Source organism: Chiloscyllium plagiosum, unplaced genomic scaffold, assembly GCF_037043375.1.
Source record: "Chiloscyllium plagiosum isolate Xiang-an unplaced genomic scaffold, Cpla_swu_hap1 HiC_scaffold_1, whole genome shotgun sequence".
Taxonomy (NCBI): Eukaryota; Metazoa; Chordata; class Chondrichthyes; order Orectolobiformes; family Hemiscylliidae; genus Chiloscyllium; species Chiloscyllium plagiosum.
Genome location: NW_028270139.1, coordinates 162,230,443 through 162,245,342, shown reverse-complemented (window position 1 = coordinate 162,245,342; position 14,900 = coordinate 162,230,443).

The window sequence follows — 14,900 nt, the reverse complement described above, 5'->3', positions numbered from 1 at the left end:
CCCACACAGACATGGGGAGAATGTGCAAACTTCACACAGTCAGTTGCCTGAGGCGGGAATTGAACCCAGGTCTCTGGTGCTGTGAGGCAGCAGTGCTAACCACTGTGCCACCGTGCATTGTTATGGTACAAAGATGGCCTTTAGTAGAGAGATGTCCTCCTCTTGTTGGAAGTGGGAGATTAGGGGAGCTTCTATGTTTCTGATGATCATGCCTGCAGGAAGGGGTTTGGTTGTGAATCCTATTGGATTGCACGGATTGGTTGGAGCTGCAGTTAGAGGCAATGAGGAATTTATAGGTCCTAGGGTATGTGATCAATAGCAGTTATAGGAAGAAAAACCGCAGATACAGTCAGGCAGATATGTTAACTCCAGGAGAGATAGGAGACATAGACAGGTAGTACAGGAGTCTCCTATGGCTATTCTCATTTCAAACAAGTATGCTGGTTTGGAAAATGTGATGGACTCTATTTGCCAAAGCTATTTCATGTCCCCTTTTTGCCCTGCTGATTTCCCTCTTAAGTATACTCCTACTGCCTTTATACTCTTCTAAGGATTCACTCGATCTATCCTGTCTATACCTGACATACGCTTCCTTCCTTTTCTTAACCAAACCCTCAATTTCATTAGTCATCCAGCATTCCCTATACCTTCCAGCCTTTCCCTTCACCCTAACAGGAATATATATCTCTGGTTTCTTGTTATCTCATTTCTAAAGGCTTCCCATTTGCCAGCAGTCCCTTTACCTGCGAACATCTGCCTCTAATCAACTTTTGAAAGTTCTTCCCTAATAACGTCAAAATTGGCCTTCCTCTAATTTAGAAATTTAACTCGTAGATCCAGTCTATACTTTTCCATCATATTTTAAAACTAATAGAATTATGATCACTGGCCCCAAAGTGCTCCCCCACTGACACCTCAGTCACCTGCCCTGCCTTATTTCCCAAGAGTAGGTCAAGTTTTGCACCTTCTCTTGTAGGTACATCCACATACTGAATCAGAAAATTTTCCTGTACACACTTAACAAATTCCTCTCCAATTAAGCCCTTAACATAATGGCAGTCCCAGTCTATGTTTGGAAAGTTAAAATCCCCTACCATAACCACCCTATTATGTTTCAGATTGCTGAGATCTCCTTACAAATTTCCCTCTGACAATTAGGAGATCTAAAATACAATCCCAATAATCCCTTTCTTATTTCTCATTTCCACCCAAATAACTTTCCTGGATGTATTCCCAGGAATATCCTCCCTAAGTACAGTGGCAATGTTGTCCCTTATCAAAAATGCCATTCCCCCTCGTCTCTTGCCTCTCTTTCTATCCATCCTGTAGCATTTGTATCCTGGAACATTAAGCTGCCAGTCCTGTCCATCCCTGAGCCATGTTTCTGTAATTGCTATGATATCCCGGTCCCATGTTCCTAACCATGCCCTGAATTCATCTGCCTTCCCTGTTAGGCCTCTTACATTGAAATAAATGCAGTTTAATTTACCTTGTTCTCTGCTTTGTTCCTGCCTGGCCTGATTGTTTGACTTGTTCCCTTTCCCAACTGTACCATTTTCAAATTGATTTCTTTCCTCACTATCTCCCTGGGTCCCCCCTCCGCACACCCCCCTTCCCCCGCCACCTTAATAGTTTAAATCCTCCCGACCAGCTCTGGCAAATCTCCCCGCAAGTACATTAGTCCACTTCCAATATTCAGGTGCAATCCATCCTTCTTGTACAGGTCACTTCTGCCCCAGAAGAGATTCCAATGATCCAAAAATGTGAACCCTTCTCCCCTGCACCAACTCCTCAGCCATACATTCATCTGCTCTATCCTCCTATTCCTACACTCACTAGCTCGTGACACCGGAAGTAATCCAGATATTACGACCCTCGAGGACCTCCTTTTTACATTTCTGCCTAACTTCCTATATTCTCCCTTCAGAATCACCTCTTTCCCTTCCCATGCTGCTAATTCCAATGTGGATAATGACCTCTTGCTAAAGGTAGAGGACAGAGGGTGGTGGTGGAGGGTTGCTTTTCAGACTTGAGGTCTGCGGCCAGTTTGTGTCATAAGGATCGGTGATGGATCCACTGCTTTTCGTCATTTATATAAATAATTTGGACGACCTGGATGAATCAGGACGTACAGAACCTGCTAAAAACCAAGTGTGAGGCCTTCAGATCAGGAGACCCACTCAAATATAAGGAATCCAAGTATGACCTTCACAGAGCCATTAAGACAGCCAATGACCAATACCAATCCAAACTAGAGACCCAGACAGACACCCGGCGACTATGGCAAGGACTGAATGACATCACAGGTTCTAAGAAGAGACAGTGCAAGATAGCAGACAATGACACCTCCCTCTCAGATCGTCTCAATGCCTTCTATGCTCACTTTGACCAGAATTTCGGTGGAGAAGTAACACCTTTTCCAACAAGTCCTGACGAACCTATCCCAACAGTCACTTCATCAGAGGTCAGATCAGTTTTCCTTTGTGTGAATCCAAGGAAAGCGATGGGATCAGACGAAGTACCAGGCCGTGCTCTCAGGGCATGCACAGATCAACTGGCAGAGGTCTTCTCTGACATTTTCAACCTCTCCCTGCAGCAGGCCACTGTCCCTGCCTGTTTCAAGAGGGCCAACATCATCCCTGTGCCTAAGAAGGCTCATGCAGCATGTCTGGATGTATCACTACCTGGTATGGTAACTGTACCATTTAAGATCGGAGACGGTTACAGAGAGTGTTGAACTCAGCCCAGACAATCACAAAGGCCAACCTCCCATCTATAGAATCCAGTTACCAGGTCCGCTGTCAAGAAAGGCCGCCAGCATTCTCAAAGATCCATCCCACCCTGGCAATGTTTCTCTACAATCTTTACTATCGGGGAGAAGATACAAAAGCCTGAACACACACACCAGCCAGTTTCAAAACAGTTTCCAACCGACTGTTGTTAGAATACTGAATGGACTCACAATTCTTAACATTGGCCTGTATCTGTGTTTTTGTTTTTGCCGACTGTTTACCTATTTTTACTTTATATCACTTAACTCTGTAATCTGCCTGGATTGCTCGCAAGATAAAGCTTTTCACTGTGCCTCAGTACACGCGACAATTAATTCAATTTAATTCAATTCAATTCAATGTGAACATAGGAGGTATAGTTAGTAAGTTTACAGATGACACCAAAATTGGAGGTGTAGTGGACAGCGAAGAAGGTTACCTCAGAGTACAATGGGATCTTGATCAGATGGGCCAATGGACCGAGGAGTGGCATGTGGAGTTTAATTTAGATAAACGTGAGGGGCTTCATTTTGGAAAAGCAAATCACGGCAGGACTTATACACTTAATAGTAAGGTGCTGGGAAGTGTTGCTGAACAAAGAGGCCTAGGAGTGCAGGTTCATAGCTCCTTGAAAATTGAGTCACAAGTAGATAGGATAGTGAAGAAGGTGTCTGGTATGCTTTCCTTCATTGGTCAGAGAATTGAGTACAGGAGTTGGGAGGTCATGTTGTGGCTGTACAGGACATTGGTTCGACCACTTTTGGAATATCGTAGGCAATTCTGGTCTCTCTGCTATTGGAAGGATGTTGCAAAATTGGAAGGGTTCAGAAAACATTCATAAGGATGTTGCCAGGTTTGGAGGGTTTGTCCTATAGGGAGAGGCTGAATAGGTTGGGGCTGTTTTCCCTGGAGCATCGGAGGCTGAGGGATGATCTTATAGAGGTTTACAAAATCATGAGGGGCATGGTTAGGATAAATAGACAAGGTCTATACCCTGCGATAGGGGAGTGCAAACCTCAAGGGCATAGGTTTAGGGTGAGAGGGTAAAGATATAAAAGGGACCTAAGGGGCAATTATTTCAAGGAGAGGGTGGTACGTGTATGGAATGAGCTGCCAGAGGAAGTGGTGGAGGCTGGTACAATTGCAACATTTAAAAAGCATCAGGATAGGTATATGAATAGGAAGGGTTTTTGAGGGATGTGGGCCGGGTGCTGGCAAATAGGACTCAAATAATTTTGGATATCTGGTCAGCATGGATGAGTTGGGTAAAGGGGTCTGTTTCTGTGCTGCACATCTCTATGACTCTAAGATGCAGGAGGTTTAGAAGGGATTTGAGGAAACTTCCGTTCACCCAGAGGTTAGTGGGAATCTGGAATGCTCTGCCTGGGAGGCTAATGGACATGGGAAACGTCACATCCTGTAAAATGTATGTGGGTATGTGCTTGAAATATCATAACATTCAAGACTATGGGACCAGTGCTGGCAAGTGGGATTAAAGGAAACTTTTGTGCTATTTGACTAAGCCTGCCACTGCATTTCCCCTTAACCTAATTTATCAGCAAATAATTTGCACATAGCATGATTCCACACAATGCAAAGAAATACCCAGTTCTAGTTGTGTTCATTGAACATTGTCGAGAACATGAGGAAGATGCCTACTGGAAAGGCAGGACACTGCTGGGTCAGCATTTCAGCCGGAACTCTCTGCTTTCTCTTTGAATAGCAGCTTGGGAGATTTGGAGTTCTCCTAAGAAGGCAGACAATTTTATTTCATTGCTCATAGGCACGTGCAACAGTGCAGCAGCCCCTCTCCACAGCACTTGTCGTGACAGGTTGGACTCAAGGGCTGAATCTGTCAGGGATAATGGAACAGATATAAGACTGTAAGACACTGGGCAGGTTACGGCCTCGTATTATTATCATTGGATTGTTAATCCAGGGACCCAGGCAATGTTCTGGGGACCCGGGGTCAAATCCCACCACGTCAGATAGTGGAATTTGAATTCAATAAAATAAAAATCACCATCACAGTCTCTGGAATTAAGAATCTAATGATGACCATTAGTCCATTGTTGATTGTTGAAAAAACCCATCTGGTTCACTAATGTCCTTTAGGAAACTGCCATCCTTATCTGGTCTGGCCTACATTTGACTCCAGACCCACAGCAATGTGGTTGGTTCTTAAACTGGCCTCTGGGCAATTCGGGATGGGCAATAAAATCCGGTCTAGCAAGGGACGCCCACATCCTATGAATGAGTAATAATATAAGACCATAAGATATAGGTGCAGAAGTAGGCCATTCAGCCCATTGAATCTGCTCCACCATTCAATCATGGCCTGATATGTTTCTCAACAAAATTCTCCTGCCTTCTGCCCATAACTCTTGATCCCCTCACTAATCAAAGACCTAAGTATGTCTGTCTTAAAAACACTTAATGACTTGGTCTCTACAGCTCTCTGAAACAATGAGTTAAACAGATTCACCATCATCTGGCTGTAGGGTTCACTCTGAGGCTGTGCCCTCAGGTCCCAATCTCTCCTACTAATGGAAACATCTTCACTATGCCCATCGATCCAGGCCTCTCGTTATGTTATAACTTTCAGGGAGATCTCCACTAATCCTTCTCAATGCCTCTGAGCACAGACAAGAGTCCTCAACTGCTCTTGATACGATAAGCCATAGTCATACACAATAGAAACAATTGATAATCAAGGAGATCAAAGGTTATGAGGAGAAAGCAGTAAAATGGGATTGAATGTCAGAGCAGACTCGATGGGCCAAATGGCCTAATTTCTGCTCCTATGTCTTATGGTCTAAACAGACCCTTCAGTCTAATCCATCCACGGTGACCAGACATCCCATTCTGACGTGGTCCCATTTGCCAGCACTTGACCTACATCCCTCTAAATCCTTGCTTTTCATTAGATTAGATTAGATTAGATTACTTACAGTGTGGAAACAGGCCCTTCGGCCCAACAAGTCCACACCGCCCTGCCGAAGCGCAACCCACCCATACCCCTGCATTTACCCCTTACCTAACACTACGGGCAATTTAGCATGGCCAATTTACCTGACCTGCACATCTTTGGACTGTGGGAGGAAACCGGGGCACCCGGAGGAAACCCACGCAGACACGGGGAGAATGTGCAAACTCCACACAGTCAGTCGCCTGAGGCGGGAATTGAACCCGGGTCTCTGGCGCTGTGAGGCAGCAGTGCTAACCACTGTGCCGCCATCCTATATCCATCCAGATGTTCTTTAAATGTTGTAACTGTGCCATCATCCACCACTTCCTCTGGAAGCTCATTCCATATACACATTGCCCTCTGCATGAAAAAGTTGCTCCTCAGGTCTTTCCCCTCTCACCTTAAACCTCTCACTAAGCATCAGTGTTTACTATGGAGAAGGACATGGAAGATATAAAATGTTGGGAAATAGATGGTGACAGTTTGAAAAATGTCCATATTACAGAGGAGGGGGTGCTGGATGTCTTGAAATGCAAAGAAGTGGATAAATTCCCAGGACCCCTAGAACTCTGTGGGAAGCTAGTGGAATGATTGCTGGGCCTCTTGCTGAGATTTTGTTTCATCAATAGCCACAGGTGAAGTACCGGAAGACTGGGAGTTGGCTAACGTGGTGCCACTATTTAAGAAAGGTGGTAAGGAAAAGCCAGGGAACCAAAGACCGGTGAGCCTGACATCAGTGGTGGGCAAGTTGTTGAAGGGAATCCTGAGAGATAGGATTTACATGTATTTGGAAAGACAAGGACTGATTAGAGATAGTCAGCATGGCTTTGTGTGTGGGAAATCAAGTCTCATGATTGATGTTTTTGAAGAAGTAAGAAGAGGATTGATGAGGGCAGAGTGGTAGACATGATCTATATGGACTTCAGTAAGGCATTCAACAAGGTTCCTCACGGGAGACTAGTGAGCAAGGTTGGATCTCATGGGAGACTGGGAGAACTAACCAACTGGATACAGAACTAGCTCAAATGTGGTGTTGGGTTGCTTTTCAGACTGGAGGCCTGTGACCAGTGGAGTGCCACAAGGATCGGTGCTGGGTCCACTGCTTTTCATCATTTATATAAATGATTTGGATGTGAGTATAAGAGGTACAGTTAGTAAGTTTGCAGATGACACCAAAATTGGAGGTGTAGTGGAGAGCGAAGAAGGTTACCTCAAAGTACAACAGGATCTTGATCAGATGGGCCAATGGGCTAAGAAGTGGCAGATGGAGTTTAATTTAGATTAATGTGAGGTGCTGTATTTTGGAAAAGCAAATCAGAGCAGGACTTAATGGTAATGAGGAAGTGTTGGTGAACAAAGAGACCTTGGAGTGCAGGTTCATAGTTCCTTTAAAGTGGAGTGGCAGCTAGATAGGATAGTGAAGAAGGTGTTTGATATGTTTTCTTTATTGGTCAGAGCATTGAATATAGGAGTTGGGAGGTCATGTTGCAGCTGTACAGGACATTGGTTAGGCCACCTTTGGAATATTGTGTGCAATTCTGGTCTCCTTCCTATCGGATGGATGTTGTGAAACTTGAAAGGGTTCAGAAAAGATTTACAAGGATGTTGCCAGGGTTGGAGGATTTGAGCAATAGGGAGAGGCTGAACAGGCTGGGGCTGTTTTCCCTAGAGTGTTGGATGTTGAGGGGCAACCTTATAGAGGTTTATAAAATCATGAGTAGCATGGATAGGATAAAGAGACACGGTCGTTTCCCTGGGGTGGGGGAGTCCAGAACTAGAGGACGTATGTTTAGGGTGAGAGGGGAAAGATATAAAAGGGACCTAAGGGGCTATGTTTTCACACAGAGGATGGTGTATGTATGGAATGAGCTACCAGAGGAAGTGGTGGAGGCTGGTACAATTACAGCATTTAAAAGGCATCTGGATGAGTATATGAATAGAAAGGGTTTAGAAGGATATGGGCCAAGTGCTAGCAAATGGGACTAAATTAGGTTAGTATATCTGGTCTGCACGGATGAGTTGAAATGAAGGGTCTGTTTCTGTGCTGCACATCTCTATGACTCTATGCCCTCGACTTTTGGACTACCACACCCTAGGAAAAAGATCTTGGCTATTTACCTTATCTTTGTCCCAGCCTATTCAGTCTGACTCTATTATTCAAACTCTCCACTGGCAACATCTTTGTAAATCTTTTCTGCACCGTCTCAAGTTTAACAACATCCTTTCTCTTGAAGGGTGATCAGAAACAAGGGCTAAAAACCAAAGAGAAAAATAGATCTATTTAGACATTCAGGCAGTACTTGCAGGTTCAGTCTGCACATTAGTTTAGCAGTTTCCAAAGTAATTAGGGCTGGGAAAGTAGTCCTGACTGGCTTAGAAGAAAAGTACAGAAGCAGAAAACTGTTGGATGCTAAGGTTTGGAAAACCACATGGTCTTTATTCTGGAAGCATTCGAAGGTCAGCACAAAACCAATTACAGTTGTTCTAACAGACTCAGATATTTTAAAGTGGAGACAGGGTGATCCTTCATTGAGGTTTGAGTATCTGTGAGGTTGTTGTTGAGGTAAAAGAGTTGAATCTTTTAATATTTGTGTATAAGACCATTTCAAAAAAAAATCTTGTACAGTTTAAAATAATTTACATTTTCTCCTTTAGTGTGTAATAAACTCATATGTTCCTTTGTTAAAAGTATATTGGCAGCCTCTTGTGAATATGTTCAGAGACTGACCTGCCAAGGGAACAAAAAATGACACTCATGGTCTATCAAGCAAGGTTACAGTCTGGGATCTGACTTGTCCAATATTATCAATAGCTGGGATTTTTACAACTGTACAGTTTAAGATATTGACAAGAAAATATCTGCTTTTGGGACTGTTTGCCCCATTGTCTTCTTGAGGACAGCCTCCTATTGGTGTTCAAACTTCGAGAGCCATTGCACCCTTTGGCCATTAATTGGCCAAGTTTGTGAAAATCACAGCCTGGTGACAATCCTGATCCTGTGTGAGTTTCTGACCCTGATTTAAGCTGAATACTGGGCTCCCGAAGTTCATGGATCACATTCTATAACATTTCTGGATAGGACTCAGCTTATGATTTAGCAATGAGAGGCCACCCACTGACTCACACAAGATGGGGAGGATTATTACTGGATAGGTACTGGGTAATCTCCCCTCATGGCAGGGGAGGGAGGAATTATTAATATTATAGGAAGTGTTGATTATAAAATGGGACAGTGTCTATTAGGAAAAATGTTTCTTAATGTTATGGCTAGGGAATTATCAATGGGGAAATGGTTTGTTAAAGAAGAGGTTATTATTAGAGAGAAATGTACTTAAGAGGGAGCAGGTTTATTATCTGAGGGGAAGGGGTTATTATCAGAGCTCCCTCTTTATTCTCAGAGGGAGGAGGTTAATATTAGAGGGAGGGGGTTTATTATTCCAGGTTGGATTTTGATACTGCTTGTTTTCCCTTTGCTGTCAGTAACATATTGAGTATGTAGGAAACATTAGCTCCAGTGTGAGCCAGATAGGGAGGAACAGTTAACGGGAAGTGAATCACATCCCTCAATCCATCAGTGTCCCTGAGACAGCGGAGTGGTGGCAAGGGGGTGGAGAGGGGAGGAGCTGGGACCTGCCTTTATTGCACTTGTTCCAACTCCCTTGTGTTATTTCAACACTTGTCTAGTGTCCTTTCTAAAAAAAAACTTGGTTTCAATTTCCATCTATAAAGGAGCCCTGATGGATGACAGATCACAGTAGAATGAGGCTAGGTGTCTGGATGGGAAGTAGCAGCTCTTTCAAGCTGACTTCTAGGAGACGGCGTGATAGAGTGTTAAATGAGCATGATGTCTCAGCCTTTAACCCCAAGCACATCAATTACCAGGACCAGTACAACTGAGAGTCATTTATCTTCATTACAGCCTTTCACCAGCATCTGTCCAGCAATTCACAGTCTCCCCAGCTTTTCCTCAACATCCTTATGTTGGACGCATGGTTAAATCACACACGATGATGCTGAGGTGGCTGGAATAAGTCAGGCACAGAGAGGGAGAGAGAGAGAGACACACACACAGACAGGCATCCACAAAGGGATAGACAGGTAGGCAGAATCACAGACAGACCAGAACACACACACAGGAGTGAAAGTGGTCATTAAAATCACCATCTCATTGAGGCATGTCACACCTCACACTAACTATTGCTTCTCACATTTAAGCTACATCGTCATCTGTCGCACCCTTCACCCAAAACTCCCATCCTGACATATCACCAGAGGTAACAGGAAAAGCAGGGATAGCAAAACATACACCGGACTAGTACCACACACATAGGATCAGGTACCTACATACTTAGACAGAGGGTCAGGTACGCATGTAAATAGAGAGAGGGTCAGGTGCACTCATACGCGGAGACAGAAAGGCACACACAGACACACACACAGACACAGACACATACACAGACACAGAATTTCATGTACACACTCAGTGATACACTGAGGATCAGGTATACTCATACATAGAGGATCAGGTACATACACGGAGGACCAGTTCACCCATATACAGAAAGAGTAAGGCACACTCACACATAGAGATAATGGCGATTTGCAGTTCACGTGCTGTATATAGACTCACAATGCCGTTAGGGAGGAAATTCCAGGATTTTGACCCAAAGACACTGAAGTAACAGTGATATATTCCAGAGCTAGGGGTCCATTGTTTTGAAATTTTCTGAAGTTCGAGAGAACAGTTATACTGGACTTGAAATGTCAATTCTGTTTCTCTCTCCACAGATGCTCTCAGAGTACAACGGGATCTTGATCAGATGGGCCAATGAGCTGATGAGTAGCATGTTGAATTTAGATAAATAAGAGGTGCAATATTTTGGCAAAGCAAATCAGAGCAAAGAACAAAAATACCTTGGAGTGCAATTTCATAGCTCCTTGAAAGTGGAGTCACAGGTAGATAGAACAGTGAAGAAGGCATTTAGTATGCTTTCCTTTTTTGTACAGAGACTGTAGGAGTTGGGAGGTTATGTTGCAGCTGTACAGGACATTGGTTAGGTCACTTTTAGAATATTGCGTGCAATTCTGGTCTCACTCCTATCAAAATGATGTTGTGACACTTGTAAGGGTTCAGAAAAGATTTACAAGGATGTTGCCAGGGTTGGAGGATTTGAGCTACAGGGAGAGGCTGAACTGGCTGGGGCTGTTTTCCCTGCAGCCGCTGAGGCTGAGGGGTGACCTTATAGAGGTTTATAAAATCATGGTGGCATGGATAGGATAATTGGACCAGGTCATTTCCCTAGGGTGGGGGAGTCCAAAGCTGGAGGGCATAGGTTTAGGGTGAGAAGGGAAAAATTTAAAAGGGACCTAAGGGGCAACGTTTTCACACAGAGGATGGTACATGTATGGAATGAGCTGCCAGAGGAAGTGGTGGAGGCTAGTAAAATTACATTTAAAAGTAATCTGCATGGGTATATGAATAGCATAGGGTTTAGAGGGATATGGGTCAAGTGCTGGCAAGTGGTTAGGTTAGGATATTTGGTTGGCATGGATGAGTTGTACCGAAGGGTCTGTTTCTGTGCTGTACATCTATATGTACCTGCTGAGTTTCTCCAGCATTCTCTGCATTTGTTTCAGATTTCCAGCATCAAATTATTTTGCCTCCATTGACTCGTTTTACTGTTGCTCCTTGATTTGAAAAGTGTGGTGCTGGAAAAGCGCAGCATACCAGGCAGCATCCAAGGAGCAGGAGAATCGATGTTTCGGGCATGAGCCCTTCTTCAGCACCACACTTTTCAACTCTAATCTCCAGCATCTGCAGTTCTCACTTTCTCCCTGTTGCTCCTTGATGTCACTCTCAGGAAAATGCAGTCTTGATGCCAACAGCAGTGACTTTCACCTCACCTCATCTACAGGAGCGATGTGATTGTACTAGAGACGGTGCAGAGGAGGCTTACCAGGATGTTACTTGGGCTGGAACGTTGAGGTTACGAAGAGAGAGATTAGGCAGACTGCGGTTGTTTTCCTTAGAATAGAGGAGATTCGGGGGGTGGGAAATGGTTGAGATGTATAGAATTGTGAGAGACAATGATAGGGTAGACAGAGAAAAACTTTTCCCCTTGATGGGGCGATCAATGACTGGATGTGTAGATCTAAGGTAAGGGGCAGAAGGTTTTGAGGGGATGTGAGGAATAACGTATTCACCCAGAGGGAAATTTAAAACTCACTGCCTGTAAGGGTGAGAGAGGCAGAAACCCTTATCACAGTGTGGATGTATTTAAATTAGTATACAAGTTTCTGGGCCAAGTGCTGAAAAATGGAATTAGATTAGTTAGGTGGTTATTTTTGACTGGTGTGGACAAGATGGGCTGAAGAGCTTTTTTCTGTGATGTTGATCTCTATGACTCTGGAATTCAGCTTTCTTGTCCAGATTCCTGGTGAAGGGCTTATGCCCGAAACATCGATTCTCCTGTTCCTCGGATGCTGCCTGACCTGCTGTGCTTTTCCAGCACCACACTCTCAACTCTGATATTGGGTTTTAAGTGTTTTAGCGTGCACTGTTTAGGATATTCTGAAGTGAGGTTTCTCTTTGGACTGAGTGCCCAAAGACCTGGGAGCTCTGAGCTCTGTCAGAGTTAATAGCTTTGTCCAGAAAAAGGACTGGGAGTTCATTCTGCCTCATATTTAGGTCATTCTGCACTAATGAGACCCTGACACTAAGGTGCTTTGCTCCTGAAAGCTGCTAATGTACTTCAATCCACATTAATAACACTCATTTGATGGAAATAAATTCTTCGCAAATCCTTGCAACAGGAGAACGCTTATTTAAGGAGAATCTCTGTCCTGTTCAGAATAAAATAATTTAATGTAGATGATGCTGGAGAAACAGAAGTTGAAAACAGTTTTAAATATCTCTACAATTCACCTGTCACGAGCACAAAAAAACCTTTTTTTAAATTCAGAAGGCTAGGTGAAATGTTATAACCTCTAGTAAAGGTCATGACCCCCAATGATGGTCTGGCATTATTTGTAGAGACCCGAGGCCTAGGATTGAAGGATGAGGTTCACAGTAAAGGGCCAAATGAATGGGGGAGAAAATAAAGAAAAATTAGGAAGAAACAACTAATTGATGCCAGACTTGAGTTTAGAAACTAAAAGGTCATAATAAAACTGAATAAGACAAGTTGCTGAATGGTTCTGAGGACTTTGGAATGAATAACATGGAGTTGGAGAGACAGTGACGAGTCCGAAGCTGAACACTACCAGATCAAAGGGAAGTGTTATCTCTAATATTAATTTACAAGATGTAGGCATTGCTGGCAAGACCAGCACTTATTGCCTGTCCCTAGTTGCCCTTTAGAAGGTGTTGGAAATGTGTTGCTGGAAAAGCACAGCAGGTCAGGCAGCATCCAGGAAACAGGAGAATCGACGTTTCGGGCATAAGCCCTTCTTCAGGAATGAGGAAAGTTTGTCCAGCAGGCTAAGATAAAAGGTAGGGAGGAGTGAGGAATCTGGAGTGTGGGGGTAAGTACATGAAAGTTTTTGGTACTTACTGTGAGGAATCCGGAGTGCGGGGGTAAGTACATGAAAGTTTGAGGAATCCGGAGTGTGGGGGTAAGTACATGAAAGTTTGAGGAATCCGGAGTGTGGGGTAAGAAGGTGTTGTTGAGCCACCTTCGTGAACCATTACAGTCCACATGTTGAACCTTACCGAGGGAATTCCAGGACTTTGACCAAGCCACTCTGAAGGAACACAGACATATTTCCAAATCAGGATGGTGAATGGCTTGGAGGGGACCATCTAGATAGTGGTGCTCCCATGTATCTATTCCCTTGCTCTTCTCTGAACCAATGCAGTGGGATCTTTGACATTAATTGAGAGGGCAGACAGGACCTGTCATCACAGAATAATTAACTTCTGAACTGCTCCTGTTTCCTGCAATTGGAATATTATTATTAAATTGGAAAAAGTGCAGAAAAGATTTGTAAGGATGTTGCCGGGACTTGGGGGTTTGAGTTACAGCGAGTGCATGGATAAGCTGGGTCATTTTTCCCTGGAGTGTAGGAGACTGAGAGGTGACCATATGGAGATTTATAAAATCATGAGGGACATAGATAAGGTGAATACCAAGATCCTTTCCCTGGGCTGGGGGAGGTCAAAACTAGAGGGCATAGGTTTAAAGTGAGAGGCGAAAGATTTAAAAGGGACCTGAGGGGCAATGATCTCAGACAGAAGCTGGTGTGTATGTGGAATGTACTGCCAGGGGAATTGGTAGATCCAGGTACAGTTACAACATTTGGACAGGTACATAGATAGGAAAGGTTTAGAGGGATATGGACCAAACGTGGGCAAATGGAACTAGTTTACTTCGTCGGCATGGATGTGTTGGATCCCAAAGGGTCTGTTTACATGTTGAATGACTTTATGACTCTGTCTAGACTGTCTTCTGAGGGTCACTCATGCAGAATAGAACATAGAAAAGTACAGCCCAGAACAAGCCCTTCGGCCCACGATGTTATGCCGATTAGCTCCTAAGTTATTACTCAATAACATGGAGTTATAATGATGGAAAGAGAGAAAATGAATGGTAGAAAACCAAATCTTTTTGTATACACTGTGCCACGACATAGGGTTCAATATTGAGTTCAAATTCCGCCAGGGCTTCTGGTGCAATATGAATAAATAAAAATGGAACATAGATCTTGCTTCAGTAATGGTGGCTACCATATAGAGTCAAAGAATCCCTACAATGTGGAAGCAGGCCATTTGGCCCATTGACTCCATAATGACGCTACGATGAACATCCCATCCAGACCCACCGCCTACCCTGCATTTCCCATTGATAATCTACCTAGTCTGCACACCCCTAGATCCCATGGGCAATTTAGCATAGCCAGTCCATCTAACCTGCACATCTTTGGACTGTGGGGGGAACCCAGATCACCTGATCCTTTATATATTGTCATAAAGATTCATCTGGTTCACTCCTGTCCTTCAGAGAAGGAAACCTGCGTCCTTCTATATGCACATGATTGTCTGAATGGTGATACATTGGGAAATGGGGAAGATGCAATGAGGCCTGGTTGTCCTTGCACACCGGTTGCTGAATATAAGCATGCAGATCCAGCAGGCAGTGAAGAAGGCAAATGGTATGTTGGCC